This window comes from Melanerpes formicivorus, unplaced genomic scaffold (genome assembly GCF_026170545.1).
Source record: "Melanerpes formicivorus ecotype bairdi unplaced genomic scaffold, bMelFor1.0.p_v2 SCAF_19, whole genome shotgun sequence".
Classification (NCBI taxonomy): domain Eukaryota; kingdom Metazoa; phylum Chordata; class Aves; order Piciformes; family Picidae; genus Melanerpes; species Melanerpes formicivorus.
Window position 1 is genome coordinate 784,758 of NW_027142371.1, and position 22,128 is coordinate 806,885.

Here is a 22,128-nt window from a genome sequence, read left to right on the forward strand (position 1 = left end):
GGATGTGCTGCCCAGGGAGGTGGTGGAGTCACTGTCCCTGGAGGTGTTTAGGAAGAGCCTGGATGAGGCACTTGGTGCCATGGTTCAGTTGATGAGATGGTGTTTGGGTGATAGTTTGGACTTGATGATATCAAAGGTCTTTTCCAACCTGGTTAATTCTATTCTATCCTATGCTATGCTATCCTATCCTATCCTATCCTATCCTATCCTATCCTATCCTATCCTATCCTATCCTATCCTATCCTATCCTATCCTATCCTATCCTATATTCATGAGGTTTGCTGCAGCCAGCTCTCAGCCTGCCCAGATGTCCTTGTACATTTCCCCCAGCTTGAAGGGCTCTCTCCCTCCCAGTGTGGGGGGTGAGCCTGAGCCTAGCTGATGTGGTACAAGGAATGCAAGGTTCATTGAGGGCCCTTCAGGAGCAAGGTCGAGATGTTCACAGCCAAGAGATGTTTCTGTTATCTCTGGGAGGGGAGGCCTGCTGAGCTGGGCTGCCAGGTGGCTGAAGGAGGCAGCCTGGGGAAGATAAGGTGGCCCTGTTTTGGCTGAATCTACTGAAAGCAAGGCTGAAAGCTGCAAAACATGCAGCTTCCAAACAAGATTGTCAAGGCTGTGGTGGCTGAGTGAGGACCTTTGCCTAATTAACTGCAATTTTAATATCGAAGTTGCCACCCCCCAGTATGGTAATGAGCCCAGGGAAGCACATGCTAAGCAGGCATGACTCTCTCACTCACCTCCCCACCCAGATCATGCTAAACGTCACCTAGAAGGCAGGAACAGCCTGGGCTGGGGCATAAAACCCCCGAGGGGAACACCCTGGGGCTGGAGGAGAACACAAGGCTGTGGATTTGGAAGAGACAGGGAAGGTCGCCAGGCTGTGGCTCTCTTTCTCTACTGCACCGAGGGACACCTTCTTGGTAAGAATTGCAACTTTGAACACGTGGGGGCTGAACTTCCAGGGGTTTGTTTTTGTTGTTTGCTGCGTTTCTGTTCTCTGCTAGAGCTGTTGCAAAGATTTGTGCCTCTGACTGCGCTGGATGGGACCTGGGAGCTCCTAACTCCAGCTCCATCTCTCACAGTTAGTGCATTCATCACTGGCAAGCCCCAGTCTGCTGCTGTCTGCTGCTTTGATAAATGGGACCCATTCGTTATTTTTAAGCCTCTGAGGCAGTGTCAGTGCAAGTCCTTGCTGGGGCACTGGCAAACCTTCATTCTGGCAGGCAGCTCCAGTGAAAGTCCTGGGCTTCAGGCGGGCAGAGGCTGGGGTGGTGCCAGCACGGGGCCGTCGCCGCACGGCCGACCTGTAGCGGTCTGCAGCTGGGCAGGGGACAGATCAAAATGAGGGTCATCAGCCCAGGGAGGCACTTAGGTGCCTGGGTGAACAGCTGGACAGGCAGACCTGTGTTTGCTGCTTGCATATTTGGTGTAGTGAACAATGTAGTGCCCTGCACAAGGTCTTGGAATCCATAGAACAGTTTTGATTGGGAAAGTCCTTTGAGATAGTCCAGTCCAACCCTTCTCTGATTCCACCAAGGCTGGGGCTAAGCCACGGCCCTCAGCACCACAGCTCTGCCTCTTGGAAACGCCTCCAGGCATGGGGGTTCAACCACCTCCCCGGGCAGCCTGTGCCAGGCTTTGAGAACCCTTTTAGTGAAGAGTTTTCTTCTAATGTCCAACCTAAACCTCCCCTGGTGCAGCTTATTTGGCTTCCTCAAGGAGCAGCTCTGGGGGAGAAGGGGGGAACTGCTTTGAAGAGTCCAGCTGCAGAGCCACAAAGCTGCTGAAGGCAGTGGAACACCTCCCTGTGAGGACAGGTGGGGGAGCTGGGGCTTGGAGCTTGGAGCAGAGGAACCTGAGCAGTGTCCTCTTTGCTGGTGATAAAGATGTGCAGGGCAATACCAGGAGCACAGAGCCAGGCTCTGCTCTGGGATGTCCAGTGACAGGACAAGGGGCAGTGGGGGCAAGCTGGAGCAGAGGAGGTGCCACAGGAACAGAAGGAAAAGCTTTTTCCCTGTGAGGGTGCTGGAGCCCTGGAGCAGGCTGCCCAGAGAGGTTGTGGAGTCTCCTTCTCTGGAGACATTCAAACCCTGCCTGGATGTGCTCCTGTGTGACCTGCCCTCAGTGGTCCTGCTCTGGCAGGGGGCTTGGATTGGATGACCTCTTGGGGCCCCTTCCAACCCCCACTGTGGTGTGATCCTGTGAAGTGCTGGGATCTGTGGTGGGCATGAGCAGCAGTATGGTCTTTGGGAATGGATTTGCATGGTGGGGAGATGGAGACTGGGTCTCTATGCCAAGCTGAGTGCATGTTGGGAAAGCAACTGGGAGTGCCTTTGGAAAGGTTCTCATCCTGGTTTTTCCTCCATCCCTTCAGAAATGAATTCTGCTCTTCTTCCAAAACAGGCTGCTGCTTTCCCTCCCCCTTTTCTCTCTCCCCCACCTTTCCATACTGATGGTTAAACCAAAGCTCACAGCTCTGTCCTGCTCAGGGTGCAGGCTCCCTGGGTGCTGACAGCTCACAGCAGGAGGGTGTTGAAGGGGGGAGCCAGCAGCTTTTCCTAGAGTCCTCAGCACCTTTGTTGTGGTGGATGCTGTAGAAGAAAGCTGGGCAGGGCTCTGGATCCTCAGGGAAATCCAGGGCTGAGTTTCAGGCAACCAGGTCCTGGTGCCTGGCTCTGCTCTATGCTTATGGAGGTTGCAGGGAGGTGTCCCTGCCCATGGCAGGAGGGTTGCAGCTAGATGCTCTTTAAGGTTCCTTCCAATGATGCTATGATTATTGAGCTTTTGTGGGGAAGTGGATATGAAGGTCTGTGAGGTCAAGTCCAGCCCTGTGTCCTAAGTGATCCCAGGCTGCTCTATTCCCTTCCACCTTTCTCCCCCCAAACACAGGTCTGCTTTAGGGTCTTTGTTGCAAAGAAGCAGCAGCCATCTGCCCAGGCTGCAGGAACTTTCATGTTGATTCTCATTTCCACCTCTCCTGCAATAACCATCTCAGATGGGAAGAGAGAGCACCTTGCAAATGCCATCTGCCCAACGTTGTTCCATTGTAGCTTCCCAGAAGGATCTAAAATCTCCTAAGCAGCCTGGTTTCACATCATCACCAACCCAGCTTCACCCACCAAAGGGGAAGGGAGAGTTTGCAGCTATTTCAGAGCAGCAGCAGTGATTGTGATGCTTGATCACAGGATCAGAGGATGTTAGGAGTTGGAAGGGACCTCCAAAGGTCACCAAGTCCAAGCCCCCTGCCTGAGCAGGAGCAGAGAATCCAGCACAGGTCACACAGGAACACATCCAGACAGGGCTGCAAAGGCTCCAGAGAAGGAGACTCCACAACCTCCACAGCCTGCCCCAGTGCTCTGTGAGCCTCACAGTGAAGAAGTTGCTCCTCATGTTGAGGTGGAACCTCCTGTGCTGGAGTTTCTATCCATTGCCCCTTGTCCTATCCCAGAGCACAACTGAGCAGAGCCTGTCCCTGTCCCCTCCCTCCTGCCCCCCAGCCCTCAGATATTGATAGACATTTATTAAATCCCTTCTCAGCCTTCTCCTCTGCAGACTGCACAGCCCCAGGGCTCTCAGCCTCTCCTCACAGGCAGTGCTGCAGTCCCTTCAGCATCCTTGCAGCCCTCCCTTGGACTCTCTCCAGCAGATCTCTGTCCCTCCTGAATTGGGGAGCCCAGAGCTGGATGCAATATTCCAGGTGTGGCCTCAGCAGGGCAGGGCAGAGGGGGAGGAGAACCTCCCTGGCTCTGCTGGCCACACTCCTCTGAATGCAGCCCAGGATCCCCTTGGCCTTCTTGGCCAGCAGGGCACATTGCTGTCCCATGCAGAACTTGGTATCCACCAGCACTCCCAGCTCCTTCTCCCCAGGGCTGCTCTCCAGCAGATCCCCTCCCAGCCTGTCCTGCTACAGTTTATTCTTCCTGCCCAGGTGCTGGGAGATTAATTGAACCTTACAGGTCTTCTGGTTCACCAGCTCCAGAGGTCTGCCCATAGAAATCACAGAATCATAGAATCAATAAGGTTGGAAAAGACCTCAGAGATCATCAAGTCCAACCTGTCACCCAACACCTCCTGACAACTAAACCATGGCTCCAAGTGCCACATCCAATCCCCTCTTGAACACCTCCAGGGATGGGGACTCCAACACCTCCCTGGGGAGCACATTCCTTCCTCTTCCTCTACTTGAAAGCAGATGGCAATTGATTCTGGAGTCAGGTTGGAGTAATTCCTGTGTGCTCCTGTGCCTCTGTCTCTGGCTGGCCAACAGGGAGCAGTCCATCTTCATGCCATTTGAAATGCCTTGGAGGATCCAAAAGCACAACCCAGTGCTTGAGGGCTCCATGGAGATTTGTGACCCTCTTTATAAGAGCTGAGGTCATATAAGAGTGACTGGGACTGAAAGGGGACATAAATATCCTGTTTTCATCTGTGGCAGCTCTAACCTTGCTTGACTGCTGTTGGTGTTATTTAGGGGGAACATGGACCCTTCTGGCTTGTTTAGTCAATCTGCAAGAGGGGATAGAGTAGTTCTGATCCTGGAATAAACTGCAGGAGCTCTGGAGAGGCAGCTGAATGTCCTCTGGCAGGGAAAGAGGGAAAAAAAAAGAGTGTTATTTTTAGGTCTTTCTGGTGGTTTATTTATGGAGAGGTGAGGGGGCTGCACTCCTTGGAACAGAGCAGGGCTGGGGGGAGGAACATCTCATCTGTGAGGGGATTCTGCTCCTCTGCTCTGCTCAGACCCCACCTGCAGCACTGCCTCCAGTTCTGGTGCCCCCAGCACAAGAAGGAAAGGGAGCTGCTGGAGAGGGTCCAGAGGAGGCCATGAAGATGGTCAGAGGGCTGCAGAACTGTGTAGAGTTCTGGGCCCCTCAGTTTAAGAAGGACATCAAAACACTTGAACATGTCCAGAGAAGGGCAACAAGGCTGGGGAGAGGCCTTGAGCACAGCCCTGTGAGGAGAGGCTGAGGCAGCTGGGGCTGCTTAGCCTGGAGAAGAGGAGGCTTAGGGGAGACCTCATTGCCCACTACAACTACCTAAAGGGTGGTTGTAGCCAGGAAGGGGTTGGTCTCTTCTCCCAGGCAGCCAGCACCAGAACAAGAGGACACAGTCTCAAGCTGTGTCAGGGGAGGTTTAGACTCGAGGTGAGGAGAAAGTTCTTCACCGAGCGAATCATTCACCATTGGGATGTGCTGCCCAGGGAGGTGGTGGAGTCCCCATCCCTGGAGGTGTTCAAGAGGGGATTGGATGTGGCACTTGGTGCCATGGTCTAGTCATGGGGTCTGTGGTGACAGGTTGGACTCAATGATCCTCGAGGTCTCTTCCAACCTTGGTGATACTGTGATACTGTGATACCTCCCCTACAGGAACAGGCTGAGGGAGTTGAGGCTGTTCAGCCTAGAGAAGAGAGACTTCCAGAGAGACCTTAGAGCAGCCTTCCAGTACCTGAAGTACAGGAAGTACAGGAGAGCTGGGAGGGACTTTTGAGAAGGGCTGGAAGTGACAGGATGAGAGACAATGGCTTTGATCTGGGAGAGGAGAGACTGAAACTGGAGCTGAGAAAGAAATTCTTTACGGTGAGGGTGGGGAGACACTGGCACAGGTTGCCCAGGGAGATTGTGACCAGGCTAGATGGAGCCTTGAGCAGCCTGGTCCAGTGGAGACACCTCACACTACAGCAGGTTGCTCACAGCCACATCCAGCCTGGCCTTCAAAACCTCCAGGGGTGAGGCTTCCACCACCTCCCTGGGCAACCTGTGCCAGGCTCTCACCACCCTCATGGGGAGCAACTTCTTCCTAACATCCAAGCTGAAGCCACTCACTTCTAGTTTTGCTCCATTCCCCAATTCTATTTTTTTTCCCCATCCCCCCCAGTCCTATCACTCCCTGACTCCCTCCAAAGTCCCTCCCCAGCTTTCTTGGAGCCCCCTTCAGATCCTGGAAGGCCACAATTAGGTCTCCTCAGAGCCTTCTCCTCTCCAGACTGCACAACCCCAACTCCCTCAGTCTGTCCTCATAGCAGAGCAGCTCCAGCCCTCTGCTCATCTTTGTGGTCCCTCACTGGACACCTTCCAGCACCTCCAGATCCTTCCTGGCACAGAGGCTCCGGAACTGGCCCCAGAGCTCCAGCTGTGGTCTCAGCAGAGTGGAGCAGAGGGGCAGCATCCCTTCCCTGGCCCTGCTGGCCACACTTCTCTTGCTGCAGCCCAGGCTCTGCTTGGCTCTCTGGGCTGCAAGTGCTCCCTGCTGGCTCCTGTTGAGCTTCTCCTCCCCCAGCACCCCCAAGGCCTTTTCTTCATGGCTGCTCTCAAGCCAGTGCCTGCCCAGCCTGTATTAGTGCCTGGGATTGAGAGGACATGGCCTCAAATTGTGCCAGGGGAGGTTTAGGTTGGAGATGAGGAGAAATTTCTTTGCTGCAAGAGTGGTCAGGGATTGACTGTCCAGGGAGGTGGTGGAGTCCCCATCCCTGGAGGTGTTTCAGAAACCTGTGGCCATGGTACTTGGGGCCATGGTCTGATGGCTGTGGTGGGGTTGGGTTGATGGTTGGACTCAATGACCTTAGAGGGCTTTGCCACCCCAAACAATCCTTTGATTCTATTCACTATCTAAAGAGGAAACTTTCTGTATCTTCTGTCTGCCTGAAGCTTTTGAGAGGCAAAAAAAAGAGCTTTGAAGAACATGCTGTTATGTTTTTGAGTCATGGGAGATGTTTTGCTCAGTGGCTTAAACATACATAAAGAAATGCAGACACAGATTCCAGAACTGAAACAAGGCAAGAAAAGCAAAAGTCTGAAACCTGAAACTGGTTCAGTTACTAAGCTGTGGACCAGCACTTGCAAATCAGGAGAACAAACCAGGTCACTTCTGAGCAGGAGCAGCAGGCATCTCCTACCTCTGTCCCTTCTGTCAGTTTCTGTGTGGTTTTCTTGTCCTCTTTTTTTTTCTTGTAGAGGAGCCAAGTCAAGTCCTTTCCCCCTCCCTTTCTCCTCCAGCACTGCTGGAAAGTCTGCCCCTTTGCCAGGGGCAAAAAGCAGGCTGAGAAAGAGCCTGGCAACGGAGGGGCTGCAGCCCCACCCCCCTGTGTTATGGGAGGTGCTTTAAGAGCTGCTGTCAAGACTGACAGTCCTCCTTCTCTCCTCTGTCCCTGGACCCCAGCACACCAGAGGACTTTGGGGAACTGCAGCCTCTCAGAGCACAGATGTCCATTTCCTGTAGCTCTGACCTGGGCATGTTCCTGTTTGACCTGCTCTAGGTGAACCTGCCTTGGCAGGGGGGTTGAGCTCTAGAGGTCCCTTCCAACCCCTCCCATTCTGTGATGCTGTGAGTCATCAGCCATCCAGGCTGGCAACCCTACAATCATAGAATTATTAGGAAGGGACCTCAAGGCTCAGCCAGTTCCAACCCCCCTGCCATGGCCAGGGACACCTCACACTACAGCAGGTTGCTCACAGCCACATCCAGCCTGGCTGCAAACACCTCCAGGCAGGAGGCTTCCACCACCTCCCTGGGCAACCTGTGCCAGGCTCTCACCACCCTCTTCCTGACATCCAATCTGAATCTCCCCACTTCCAGTTTTGCTCCATTCCTCCAGTCCTATCACTCCCTGACCCCCTCCAAAGTCCCTCCCCAGCTTTCTTGGAGCCCTCTGCAGATCCTGGAAGGCCACAATAAGGTCTCCTCAGAGCCTTCTCTTCTGCAGACTGCACAACCCCAACTCCCTCAGGCTGTGCTCACAGCAGAGCAGCTCCAGCCCTCTGCTCCTCCTCCTGGCCCTTCTCTGAACACCTTTCAGCACTTCCATAACGCTTCCATGGCTTCTGGCAAGGCAGCCCCAACATACCAGAGGCACTTAAGAAGTTTAGTATCATCAGAGGTGTCAGAGCAGGAGAGTTTGGCTTTGCCCTCAGCTCTTACCTTAGGGACTCCCAGCACCAACAGAGCTCCAAGCATCACTGCTCAGAGGCCATTTGAGCTCCATGGGATGAGTTTTGTGTTGGAACAGCCTCCAGTATCAGCCAGAGCTTAGTCGTTGGTTTCAGTAAAGCAGATTTAGCTCTTAACCCATCTCCAATATGCCAGATGAATAATGAACAAATATAAATCACAAAGAATTTATCTGATGATGGCAAGGAGTGGCAAAGGGAAAAAAAAAAGAAGAGATGAATAATTTATTTGATGGATACTATTCATCCATCCACAGAGCCAGCCAAGTAATGAAAACATTTATTCACAAATCACTCTGCTGACAGAGGAAAACTTTGTGCAAGAAGTTATTAATCTGTAGGGTTTGACTCCCTAAAAACCCAGAAGAAAGAGCTGACCTTGGAGGGGGGAGGTGGAGGGAGAAGAAATGTTAGTGCTGAACCTTGTCTTAGAGCTGCCTTGTGCCTACCAGCAGGTTGAGAGCAGAGCCAGCAGGGCCAGGGAGGGGATTCTGCCCCTCTGCTCCGCTCTGCTGAGACCACAGCTGGAGCTCTGGGGCCAGTTCTGGAGCCTCTGTGCCAGGAAGGATCTGGAGGTGCTGGAAGGTGTCCAGAGAAGGGCCAGGAGGAGGAGCAGAGGGCTGGAGCTGCTCTGCTCTGAGGACAGACTGAGAGAGTTGGGGTTGTGCAGGCTGGAGAAGAGGAGGCTCTGAGGAGACCTAATTGTGGCCTTTCAGTATCTGAAGGAGGCTCCAAGAAAGCTGGGGAGGGACTTTTGAGGGTGTCAGGGAGTGATAGGGCTGGGGGGGATGGAGCAAAACTAGAAATGGGTAGATTCAGATTGGATGTTAGGAAGAAGTTGTTCCCCATGAGGGTGGTGAGAGCCTGGCACAGGTTGCCCAGGGAGGTGGTGGAAGCCTCCTGCCTGGAGGTGTTTGCAGCCAGGCTGGCTGTGGCTGTGAGCAACCTGCTGTAGTGTGAGGTGTCCCTGGCCATGGCAGGGGATTGGAGCTGGCTGAGCCTTGAGGTCCCTTCCAAGCCTGACAATTGTCTGATTCTCTGATTCTCTCACTTGATATGAGAGAGAAGAGACCAACTCCCACCTGGCTCCAACCTCCTCTCAGGGAGTTGTAGAGAGCAATGAGATCTCCCCTCAGCCTTCTCTTCTCCACAGCAGCTGGGGAGGTTGCCTGTCTGTGGAAAAGGGAGATAAGCACAGAGCTTGCATTGTAAGCACAGCTGTGTGCTGTGCCAGACCCACACTTGTATAATCAAGCTGCTGATCTGCACAGGGGTGTGCAGACAGCCTGGAACATCAGCAAAGCTTCTGGTTTTCATTCACACATCCCTGATCTTCCCTACAGACAGGGGAAGTATGTTGGGAAGGCTGGAGAAAGCCAGTGAAACCAGCACTGGGTGAGATTTAGAATCACACAATCAATAAGGTTGCAAAACACCTTTCAGATCATCAAGTCCAACCTATCACCCAACACCTCCTGACAGCTAAACCATGGCTCCAAGTGCCACATCCAATCCCCTCTTGAACACCTCCAGGGATGGGTACTCCACCACCTCCCTGGGCAGCACATTCCAATGGCCAATCTCTCTTGCTGGGAAGAACTTCTTCCTAACATGCAGCCTAAACCTCCCCTGGCACAGCTTGAGACTGTGTCCTCTTGTTCTGGTGCTGCTTGCCTAGGAGAAGAGACCAACCCCCACCTGGCTCCAACCTCCCTTCAGGGAGTTGGAGAGAGCAAGAAGGTCTCCTCTGAGTCTCCTCTTCTCCAGGCTAAGCAACCCCAGCTCCCTCAGCCTCTCCTCACAGGGCTGTGCTCCAGACCTCTCCCCAGCCTTGTTGCCCTTCTCTGGACACCTTCAAGTCTCTCAATGTCCTTCTTGAATTGAGTGGCCCAGAACTGGACACAGCACTTCCTTGTGGCTACCAAGATCCCTTCCTTGGGGCTACAGAAACCCCTCCTTGGGGCTGCAAAAAACCCTTCCTTGGGGCTACAAAGATCCCTTCCTTGGGGTTACAAAGAACCCTTTCCTTGAGGCTGCAAAGATCCTTTCCTTGGGGCTACAAAGACCTCTTGAGTCTGCAAAGATCCCTTTCTTGGGGCTACAAAGATCCTTTCCTTGGGGCTACAAAGATCCCTTACTTGGTGCTACGATCCCTTACTTGGTGCTACAAAGATCTCTTGAGGCTGCAAAGTTCCCTTCCTTGGGGCTACAAAGATCTCTTCCTTGGGGCTACAAAGAGCCCTCCCCACCCAGGACCCCATGGCTGCAGGGGAAGTTTTACCAGGGATGATTTTTCATTTTTCTTTTGCTACCAGGAGCTCCAGGAGGCTTCTGCTGAGACCTCCCACCCTGTGTGCAGTATTTCCAGCTCAGCTGCTGGAGCTCCCAGTCACAGTTTTAATGACACTGCTATCCCCCCTCCCCGAATATTCTGTAGCTCACTGGAGATTCAAAATGTAAGAGTTGGGTGAAATAAATGGCATTTAATATCAGCTTCAAGAGCACAGTGGCACTGCATGTGTGGTGTTCTGGGTCATCATCTTTTATTCAGGGAAGCCCTTGGTTTGGGGATGGTACAGCTGAAACTGCAGCAGAGTTTAGCAGCCTCCCCCTGGGGTTTCCGCCAAACCTGCTGCAGAGCTGAGAGGGCCTGGGCTGTGCTCTCTGGTTTTTGGGTGGGCAATAGTAAATCAGGAGATGTCCAGCTGGGCTTCCAGGTAGGAATGCAATTGGCTGATGGAAGGCAGCCTGATGGAGACCAGATGATGAGCAGGAAAAGGGGAAAGAAAGATGAAAAACTCTATTTCTTGGAAACCAAGCAGGAACTCTTGCAGCCTCTGTGGGCAGGGCAAGTGCTGGCCCAGCAGACAATCTTTCCTCTATAGCATTGCTTTGGAAGTGGGCACCAAGTGGATCAATGTCTGAGCTCTCTTCTTCTTTAGCTATTGCCAGCATAGCTTTGGAAGTGGGCACCAAGTGGATCAATGTCTGAGCTCTCTTCCTCTTTAGCTATTGCCAGCATTGCTTTGGAAGTGGGCACCAAGTGGATCTATGTCCTGAGCTCTCCTCATTTTCTTTTCTGTGAAATGGTGTCCCTAAAGTTGATGCCTTGGTCCTGAGCTCCAAGAAGAAATCCTTCCTCTGGCTTCTGCCTTTGGTTCAGTGTTTTGTCTCTGCATGGCTTTCCAGGCACTAGTCATCTTTGGGCTGAGCACCCTGGATGCAGGAGGTCTCCATACCCAAAGGGAGGGTCTTCCAGTGCCAGTTTCTGGTGAAAATAAGATTGGCTGCTCAGGTGAGCATCCATGTTCCAACCCTGTTCCAGCTGTGTCAATCTGCTCTGGAAGCCTTCCAGCACCATGGGCATGTCTCAGCCCTGGAGCTGTGATGCCCAGCTGGTGGGGGGTGATTAGCAGCTCCTGGGAAGAGTGAGTGGCTCTGGTTTCTGAACTGCAGCTGCCCATCTGTTCAGGTCCTTAATTAATATCCTGCTGTGTGTGTGAGGAGTGCTTGACAAACCTTAGGAGTGAATGAGAAGTGGCTCATGGACCTGTTTGCATGGGTCTCACAGAGTCACAGCTTCACAGATTGCACCTGGTTGGAATAGACTAGACTAGACTAGACTAGAATAGACCAGGTTAGAAGAGAACTCTGAAATCATCAAGTCCAACCTATCACCCAACACCTCCTGACAACTAAACCATGGCACCAAGCACCCCATCCAGTCTCTTCCTAAACACCTCCAGGGATGGTGACTCCACCACCTCACTGGGCAGCACATCCCAAGGGCCAATCTCTCTTTCTATGAAGAACTTCATCCTAACCTCCAGCCTAAACCTCCCCTGGCACAGCTTGAGACTGTGTCCTCTTGTTCTGGTGCTGCTTGCCTGGGAGAAGAGACCAACCCCCACCTGGCTACAACCTCCTTTCAGGTAGCTGTAGACAGCAAGGGACCCTCAGAGGTCATCTTGTCCTTGCAGTCAGCAGGGACACCTCCAACTACAGCAGGTTGCTCAGGGCCACATCAAGTTTGACTTTGAATGTGTCCAGGGGTAGGGCCTCCACCACATCCCTGGGCAACCTGCTCCAGGATTTCACCACCCTCACTGTGCAGAACTCCCTCCTGATGTCCAACCTAAATCTGCACACAGAAGATAAGTGCTGAGGTTGTTGTGGTGGTTGCAAGGAGTTGTGAAAGCAGCACTCAAAATGCACCTCTTGACTCCATGCACAAAGCCATAACCCACCAGAAGTGCAGGGATCCTGTGGGATCCATCCCCATCACCCTTCCTGTCTGTCAGTGCCCTCTTTTGCTGCTGACCCCATCCTACAGGACAAGGAATTCCTGCTGGCAGGGTCTGCTTAATTGGTGTTTCTCAGGGATGTTTCATCAGGCACAAAACCCCTTTTGTGGTGCAGAGAGAACATCAGACATGCCGCAGCTCGATGTCTTTGTGCTAGGGCCTGCTCTCCAATCAGTGCCTGCCTGTGCTGCTGCTGCTGCAGGCTCCCCTGCCCCACTCTCATCACATAAAAAGCATCTCACAACAGCCTTGATCAGCAAACAGGAGTTAAGTTGTACTTTGGCTTTCCTTGCTTGCAGGCAGAGCCCTGGTGCTCCCCCACCTCTTGCCAACCACTGTGAGTGGCAGAGAAAGGTCTGATGAAAGCCCTGGAGTTGCACTGGGGGAGTGACCAAGTTGAATCTCTTTTCTCATGCTCTCCTCAGTGTACTGATCCATGAGCTACCAAGTGTCTGGAGGAGCAGGATTTGGCTGTAATCTTCATTTTAAAGCCCCAGCACTGCCAGCAGGAAATTACAACTTGTGAGGGCTTTGCTGATGCCATTATCATTGACAGGCTGTCAAACTGAGCCTGCTTCCTGCCCCGTGCCCACTACCAGCTTCTTCCAAGCTGCAGATTTGCACTGAGAATCTTTGCCTTGAACTTGGCTCCTTGTTACCTTCAGCTGATGAATCCTTCTGATCACACCAGGGTTTGGGTTGGGTTGGAAGGGACCTTAAAGATCATCCAGCTCCAAGCCCCTGCCATGGGCAGGGACACCTCCCACCAGCCCAGGTGGCTCAAGGCTTCATCCAGCCTGGCCTTCAACACCCCCAGGGAGGGGACATCCACAGCCTCCCTGGGCAACCTGTGCCAGTGTCTCTCCACCCTCACTCTAAAGAATTTCTTCCTAATCTCCACTCTCAATCTCCACTCTCTCAGCTGGAGTGGGATGGGGATTGGTCACTTATTGCAGGGAACTTGTGGTAGAACTACAGGGAATGGCCTCAAGCTACACCAGGGATGGTTTATGATGGACAGTAGGAAAAACTGGGGGTACTGGTCGAAGGTAGGCTGAACATGAGCCTGCAGTGTGCCCAGGCAGCCAAGAGGGCCAATGGCATCCTGGCATGCTTCAAGAACAGTGTGGCCAGCAGGAGCAGGGAGGTCATTCTGCCCCTGTACACTGTACTGGTTAGGCCACACCTTGAGTCCTGTGTCCAGTTCTGGGCCCCTCAGTTTAGGAAGGAGGTTGACTTGCTGGAATGAGTCCAGAGAAGGGCAACGAAGTTGGTGAGGGGTCTGGAGCACAGCCCTGTGAGGAGAGGCTGAGGGAGCTGGGGTTGCTTAGCCTGGAGAAGAGGAGGCTCAGAGGAGACCTTCTTGCCCTCTCCAACTACCTGAAGGGAGGTTGTAGACAGGCAGAGGTTGGTCTCTTCTCCCAGGCAAGCAGCACCAGAACAAAAGGACACAGTCTCAAGCTGTGCCAGGGGAGGTTTAGGCTGGAGGTTAGGAAGAAGTTCTATACAGAGAGAGTGATTGCCCATTGGAATGGGCTGCCCAAGGAGGTGGTGGAGTCGCCGTCATTGGAGGTGTTCAGGAGGAGACTTGATGGGGTGCTTGGTGCCATGGGTTAGTTGTTTAGGTGGGTTGGATTGGTTGATGGGTTGGACACGATGATCTTGAAGGTCTCTTCCAATCTGGATGATGATGATGATGATGATGATTATTATTACTATCATTATTAGGAGGCTCAGGGGAGACCTTGCTCTCTCCAACTCCCTGAAGGGAGGTTGGAGCCAGGTGGGGGCTGGTCTCTTCTCCCAGGCAACCAGTCCCAGAACACGAGGACACAGTCTCAAGCTGTGCCAGGGGAGGTTTAGGCTGGAGGTGGGGAGAAAGTTCTTCCCAGAGAGAGTTGTTAGTCATTGGGATGTGCTGCCCAGGGAGGTGGTGGAGTCCCTGTCCCTGGAGGTGTTCAAGAAAGATTGGATGTGGATTCAGCTCACCACTATCAGCCAGCTGAAGCTGAGACAGCTCATCAGAGCTCATAGAGCCAAGGTGGTGGCAAGAGGTGATGACCAGAGAGGGCAGCTCATTTAATTTGGAGAGCTAGACTGAGTGGCTCCTGGGGGACATTGTCTCCTCAGCCCCTTGAAGCTTATGGTGCCTGGGGGAGACTGGACACAAAGGGGAGGTGTGCATGAACCAACTTGAGACGTTTCCAGTGCCAACAGCTGTGTCTGGGTCAGTTTTGCAGGCTTCATTTGGAGCTGAGAGAGAGAAATAAACTTTTCTGGGCTGCAACTCTGCAGCACTAAGTGGTCTACATCCACCCAGCTAATGCAGACCAAGTTCTCTGCTCTTAGAATCACAGAGCCACAGAATCCTCATAGAATTAACCCAACACTGCCAAGTCAGTAGTAAAACCCTGTCCCTAAGCACCACATCTCTGAGTCTTTTAAATCCCTCCATGGACAGGGACTCCACCACTGCCCTGGGCAGCCTGTTCCAGGGCTTGACAACCCTTTGGGGAAGAAATTGTTCCTCATGTCCAACCTAAACCTCCACAGGTGCAACAAGAGGACTAATAGTATCCTGGGGTGCAGCAAGAAAAGTGTGGCCAGCAGGGCTAGGGAGGTTCTCCTCTCCCTCTGCTCTGCCCTGGTGAGACCACTCCTGGAATGCTATGTCCAGTTTTGGGTTCCCCAATTCAAGAGAGACAGAGACCTGCTGGAGAGAGTCCAACAGAGGGTATGAGGATGATGAAGGGACAGGAACATGTGTCTGATGATGAAAGACTGAAAGACCTGGGGCTGGTTAGTCTGGAGAAGTCTGAGAGGGGATCTTAATAATGTTTAGAAATGTCTGAGGGGTGGGTGTCAGGATGAAGGTGCCAGGCCCTTGAAGGTACCCAGTAACAGGCCAAGGAACAGTGGGTACAAGCTGGAGCACAGGAATTTCCACCTCAGCATGAAGAGAAGCTTCTTTACAGTGAGGGTGCTGGAGCCCTGGAGCAGGCTGCACAGAGAGGTTGTGGAGTCTCCTTCTCTGGAGACTTGCATCAGGAACAGTGTGGCCAGCAGGAGCAGGGAAGTCATTCTGCCCTGTGCTCAGCACTGCTTAGGCCACACCTTGAGTCCTGTGTCCAGTTCTGGGCTCCTCAATTTAAGAAGGACATTGAGAGACTTGAAGGTGTCCAGAGAAGGGCAACAAAGCTGGGGAGGGGTCTGGAGCACAGCCCTGTGAGGAGAGGCTGAGGGAGCTGGGGTTGCTTAGCCTGCAGAAGAGGAGGCTCAGGGGAGACCTTCTTGCTCTCTCCAACTCCCTGAAGGGAGGCTGTAGACAGGTGGAGGTTGGTCTCTTCTCCCAGGCATGCACCCAGCACCAGAAGAAGAGGACACAGTCTCAAGCTGTGCCAGGGGAGGTTTAGGCTGGAGGTGAGGAGAAAGTTCTTCCCAGCAAGAGAGATTTGCCCTTGAGATGTGCTGCCCAGGGAGGTGGTGGAGTCCCCATCCCTGGAGGTGCTCAAGAGGGGATTGGATGTGGCACTTGGAGCCATGGTTTAGTTGTCAGGAGGTGTTGGGTGACAGGTTGGACTCGATGATCTCTGAGGTCTTTTCCAACCTTATTGATTCTCTGATTCTATGACTTTCAAAATCCAGCTGGATGTGTTCCTGTGTGACCTGCCCTGGGTGATCCTGCTTTGGCACTCGATGATCTGTGGAGGACTCCTCCCACCCCTAACATTCTGTGATTCTATGACTTCCTCTAGTCCACTCTTGCTATTTGGGAGAGCAGACAGTATCACAGTATCACAGTATAACTTAGGTTGGAAAGGACCTCGAGGATCATCAAGTCCAACCTATCAACACAGACCTCATGACTAGACCATGGCACCAAGTGCCACATCCAATCCCCTCTTGAACACCTCCAGGGATGGGGACTCCATCACCTCTCTGGGCAACCCATTCCAATGACGAATAACTCGCTTGGTGAAGAACTTCCTCCTCACCTCGAGTCTAAACCTCCCCTGGCACAGCTTGAGACTGTGTCCTCTTGTTCTGGTGCTGGTTGCCTGGGAGAAGAGACCAACCCCTTCCTGGCTACAACCACCTTTCAGGTAGTTGTAGAGGGCAATGAGGTCACCCCTGAGCCTCCTCTTCTCCAGGCTAAACAATCCCTCCCCCTCCCCTGGCTCCAACCTCCTTTCAGGGCATTGTAGAGAGCCAGAAGGTCTCCCCTCAGCCTCCTCTCCTCTCCCCCCCCCGTCCTTTCTGCCCCCACTCCTCCAACACGCTGTGAACCACCCTGTTCAACCCTTTTACTCTGTAAAACAACTCATTGCACTCTCCTCCATTCACTTCCAATTTGGTGCAACTGTCTTCACTGGAGTAGGCTCAATGAGCTCAGGAAATAATTGGTGAGCTTGTTAGACTAATGGGATTTTTATTTCCAAGGCTATAGATCAAACAAGTGTGCCTGAAATTTCATTATACCTGCAGCCTGCACTAAATAATCATCACTGCTGCCCAGGAAAACGCTGGAGGAGAGACCATCAGAAGGTGTAGCTTTAAAAATGAATGATAATAATAAGAATAATAATAATAATTAAAAAACCCCTTGCTTGATTTATCATTTATGAAGCAAAGTACACCTGAGATGCTCTGGTTGAATATTCAGGGCACACTAAGTCACTGGACCAGGCAGAATGGAGGAGCAAAGCCTGACAAGAGCGGTGCCTGCTCTTGTTTGCCTCTGTTTCCGGGCTGGATGTGAGTGCAGTGCCTCTCCCCGGGCTCACCTCCACCTCATTAGCACAGAGAGAGCCTTTGATGGTGCTTGCAAGCAGCGGCGTTTTGTCTGGCTTCCTGCTGGTGAGAGGGGATGATCTTCCCCTTCCCTTTTCCCCAGGGCATTGTTCATCACCCTCCTTCACCTCTCTTCTCACTTGCACAGAGTCACAGAATTCATTGGTTTGGAAGGGACCTTCCAAAGTCACCTTCTCCAATCCCCTTGCAGTCAGCAGGGACATCTTTAACTGGAGCAGGATGCTCAGAGCCACAGCAAGTTTGATCTTGAATGTCTCCAGGGATAGAGCCTCCACCACATCCCTGGGCAACTTGTTCCAGTGTTTCACCACCCTCATTGTGCAGAACTTGCTCCTGATGCCCAGCCTAAACCTCCCCTGCTCCAATTCCAAACCATGGCCCCTCATTCTGTCACCTTCTGGGCAGACCCTCCCCAGACTTCCTGCAGCTGTCCTTCAGATATTGAAATATTTATCTGAAGTCTGCCTGGAGCCTTCTCTTCTCCAGGCTGAACAGCCCCAACTCCCTCAGCCTGTCCTCACATCAGAGGTGCTCCAGCCCTCTGCTCATCTTTGTGGCCTCCTCTGGGACCTCCTTCCTAACGTCCAACCTAAGTCTACACCTGGGGATGTCAAAGCAAAGCTCAGTGTGCAGCCAGAAGGAATCTGTTCTGCCCACCCCTGCATGTGGGCAAGTGACACATGAGATAGCAGCAGTGGAGAACCTGTCCCACAACAAAATATTAGTGCCTGTGACCCCTGGGCTTTGAGGGGATCACACTTCAGTGTTGCTGTCCTGAGCATTTAATAGAAGCATAGAACAGTAGGGGTTGGAAGGGACCTCTGGAGGTCATTGAGTCCAATCCCCCCAGCCAAAGCAGGAGCACCTAGGGCAGGCCACACAAGAATGAGTCCAGATGGGTCTCAAATATCTCCAGAGAAGGAGACTCCACAACCCCTGTGGGCAGCCTGCTCCAGGGCCCCATCACCCTCACAGTAAAGAAGTTTCTCCTCACGCTGAGGTGGAACTTGCTGTGCTGTGGTTTGTGTCCATTGCTCCTTTGTACCTGAATGACAGAACCTGGAGCAGTTGTGGCCATGGCTGCTGGGATGGTGCTGAGCTACAGCCTTGCCTCTGAGCTGAGCTTGAGCAGCTCCCTGTGCTGTGCCTTGTGTGGAACCAGATGGAGATGCTATGTTTGGCTATATGATGCTCTGGGCAAGCAACCCTGGCTCAGGCTCCCTGTGTCTACTCTACAAATAACTGGAGCATGATTTTTACTCTGGGATTGGCCTCTGTCTCACAAGCCAGGTTTAATAACTTTGCTTTTGGGCATGGATGGAGGCTGGGAAGATTGTTCTTGTTGTATCCCTTCTTGCATTTGCTCCTAAATAGAGGCTTAATAAGAACAAGTGCAGGGTTCTGTGCCTGGGCTGGAACAATCCTCACTATCAATACAGGCTGGAGGATGGAAGCAGCCCTGAGGAGAAGGATTTGGGGGTGCTGGTGGATGAGAAGCTGGACAGGAGCAGGCAGTGTGAGGTTGCAGCACAGAAGGCAAATCCCAGCCTGGGCTGCATCCAAAGCAGCATTGCCAGCAGAGCCAGAGAGGTGATTCTGCCACTTTGCTCAGCTCTGGTGAGACCTCACCTGGGGTACTGCATCCAGGTTTGGAGTCCTCAATCCAGGAAGAACATGGACCTGATGGAGAGGGTCCAGAAGAGGGCCATGAGGATGATCAAGGCAGTTGGAGCAGCTCTGCTATGAGGACAGGCTGAGGGAGCTGGGGGTGTTCAGCCTGGAGAAGAGGAGGCTTCAGGGAGACCTCATAGCAGCCTGCCAGTACCTGAAGGGAGCTACAGGAAGGATGGAGAGAGACTGTTTGCAAAGGCCTGCAGGGACAGGACCAGGGGCAATGGCTTCAAACTAGAGCAGAGCAGATTGAGATTGGATGTGAGGAAGAAGTTCTTCATCATGAAGGTGGTTGGAACACTGGAACAGGTTGCCCAGGGAGGTGGTTGAGGTTCCACCCCTGGAGATATTCAAGGTGAGGCTCAATGAGGCCCTGGGCAGCCTGATCTAGTTGAGGATGCCCCTGCTGACTTCAGAGGGGCTGGACTGGATGACCTTTGGAGATCCCTTCTGTCCTGGACCATTATATGATTCTATGCTTCTAAATGATCATATTCTGAGGACTAGGGTAAAGTGTGAATGCTACCTTCTGTCTGTCTGCAGCTTTGCTAGCAAGCTGAGCTGTCTTTAAGACAATGTTTTGTGTGTCTGTGTTGGACCTCTCCAGTTGCTGCTACTCTTCTATGGAGGATTTAGTATTTTCCATTTGTGGAGCTGCTCAGGGAATTGTTCCCTTTGAGTTTCCACAGAATATCCTTGAAGGAATAAAAAAGAAATCACAGGTGGATAGCTGCTCTGTGGAGAAATAAAAAGCCCTGATGAATGTATGGGATACAACAGGAGAAAGGAGATGTGAGGAAGTCCAGAGGAAAGTCAGGAAAAGGATCAAAAACTCTGAAAAACTTGAAATCTCCTCCCCAACTTCAAAATAGCTCTTTTTGTCTTGCAGGCACAGAGGTTAATCTGAAGTGACACATTCAAGAATGTCACTTCCAGTCTGTTTCACTCGCCTGATATCTGCCTTCTGGGTGACCTCTCCTGTCCCTGGCTTGAGGTCACTCTGGGCCCCTCAGTTTAGGAAGATGTTGAGCTGCTGGAAGGTGTCCAGAGAAGGGCAACAAAGCTGGGGAGGGGTCTGGAGCACAGCCCTGTGAGGAGAGGCTGAGGGAGCTGGGGTTGCTTAGCCTGGAGAAGAGGAGGCTCAGGGGAGACCTTCTTGCTCTCTCCAACTCCCTGAAGGGAGGTTGTAGCCAGGTGGGGGTTGGTCTCTTCTCCCAGGCACCCAGCACCAGAACAAGAGGACACAGTCTCAAGCTTTGCCAGGGGAGGTTTAAGCTGGAGGTTAGGAAGAAGTTCTACAGAGAGAGAGATATTGGCCATTGGGATGTGCTGCCCAAGAAGGTGGTGGAGTCACCATCACTGGAGGTGTTTAGGAGGAGACTGGATGGGGAGCTTGGTGCCATGGTGTAGCTGATTAGGTGGTGTTGGATGATAGGTTGGACTTGATGATCTTGAAGGTCTCTTCCAACCCGCTCTATTCTATTCTATTCTATTCTATTCTATTCTATTCTATTCTATTCTATTCTATTCTATTCTATTCTATTCTATTCTATTCTATTCTATTCTATTCTATTCTATTCCATTCCATTCCATTCCATTCCATTCCATCCCATCCCATCCCATCCCATCCCATCCCATCCCATCCTATCCTATCCTATCCTATCCTATCCTATCCTATCCTATCCTATCCTATCCTATCCTAACAGGCAGGAGGAGGTATCTAAAGTCAGATCTGGATGCCCCAGCTCATTCTAGGCAAGCAGTTCCTGACCCCCTGCCATGGTGTTGCACACACAAGTGCAGGATAAGGATTTGAGCTTGGGTTTGCTAAGTGTTAGGTCTGAGCCATCCACTTGGGGATGTGGTTTAATGGCCAGGATGTATCCTGGGGGGCAGCAAGGAAAGTGTGGCCAGCAGGGTTGGGGAGGTTCTTCTCCCACTCTGCTCTGCCCTGGGGAGAGCACACCTGCAATCCTGTGTCCAGTTCTGGGCTCCCCAGGTCAATAGAGGCAGAGACCTGCTGGAGAGAGTCCAAGGGAGAGCCGTGGGGATGATTAGAGGACTTGAGCATCTCCCCTATGGAGAGAGACTGAGAGCCCTGGGGCTGTTTAGTCTGGAGAGGAGAAGGCTGAAAGGGATCTGATCGATGTCTATCAATAGGTTGGATGTTAGGAAGAAGTTCTACACAGAGAGAGTGATTGCCCATTGGAATGTGCTGCCTGGGGAGGTGGTGGAGTCACCATCGTTGGAGGTAGTCAGGAGGAGACTTGATGGGGTGCTTGATGCCATGGGTTAGCTGTTTAGGTGGGTTGGATTGGTTGATAGGTTGGACACGATGATCTTGAAGGTCTCTTCCAACCTGGTCTATTCTATTCTAATATCTGAGGGGTGGGGGCCAAGCTCTTTTCAGTGGTGCACAGGAATAAGACAAGGGACAATGGTTACAAACTTGAACAGAGAAGGTTTCACCTCCACATGAGGAGAAACTTCTTTACAGTGAGGGTGAGGAGCCCTGGAGCAGGCTGCCCAGAGAGGTTGTGGAGTCTCCTTCTCTGGGGACTTTCCAACCCCACCTGGTTGCACTCTTGCAGACTACTCTGGGTGCTCCTGCTCTGGCAGGGAGGTTGGACTGGATGATCTCTGGAGGTCCCTTCCAACCTCTCATGTGATTCTGTGTTAGGTCAGTGGCTGGGCTCCATGATCTTAGAGGTCTTTCCCAACCAAAACAATTGTGCTGTTGAACTGGTTTCCATATGTGCTATTATTTTGATCCATGATTTCATCACTGCTCATCCCCTGCTAGGGGAAAAAACACTGCTCTTGAGAGCTGTGCTCTTGCCAGTGGCCACCCGGAAGCAGTCCAAGCCCAGCCTGGATGCTCTGCACGGAGCAGGGAGGGTTGCAGACTTGTGATGCTGGTGCTCCTGGTGGCGCAGTGCCCCTTGGCTGCAGTGTCTGGTGGGACATCTCCTGGCTGCAGCCTGCTGCAGGCAATGTCACCACGATCCCCCTGACCTAGGATGAATCTTCTTGCAGATGAATCTGGCATTCAGGGGACTGCAGTTCATCAATCACCTTAAGCAGGGGTTTGCTGAGAGAGGGAAAGGGGCTGGGTTTGAATGATGAGCTGCACACCCTGGTACACTGAGTAAGTGGATAACTAATAGGTAAGCAGCAGGGATTTGGCTGGGGTGTGCCTGCTGGGCCGAGGGGAGTGGCAGCAGCCATCCTTTCAGGCAACACTCAGCAGCTCAGATGGAAGCCTGTAGTCACACCCTCCTGCTAAAGGCTTGCAGCCCTTTGCAAACAGCTGGCTGGGCAATGCATCTGGGGCAGGTTTGCAGCAGACCACAGCAGCATGTGCCAGGAAACCCACCCTGCAGAGCAGAGGATTTAACTCC

General features: G+C 52.4%; 1 protein-coding gene across 1 annotated transcript in view; it reads left to right on the forward strand.

Annotated features, from left to right (window-relative positions):
- Window positions 1-764: 764 nt before the first annotated feature.
- LOC137447108 (perilipin-3-like) overlaps window positions 765-22,128 on the forward strand; it is a 49,132-nt gene continuing 27,768 nt past the window's right edge. Inside the window, exon 1 of the mRNA XM_068150377.1 lies at window positions 765-920. The gene's annotated coding sequence lies outside the window, so the exon portion shown is untranslated. The remainder of the gene's footprint in view (window positions 921-22,128) is intronic.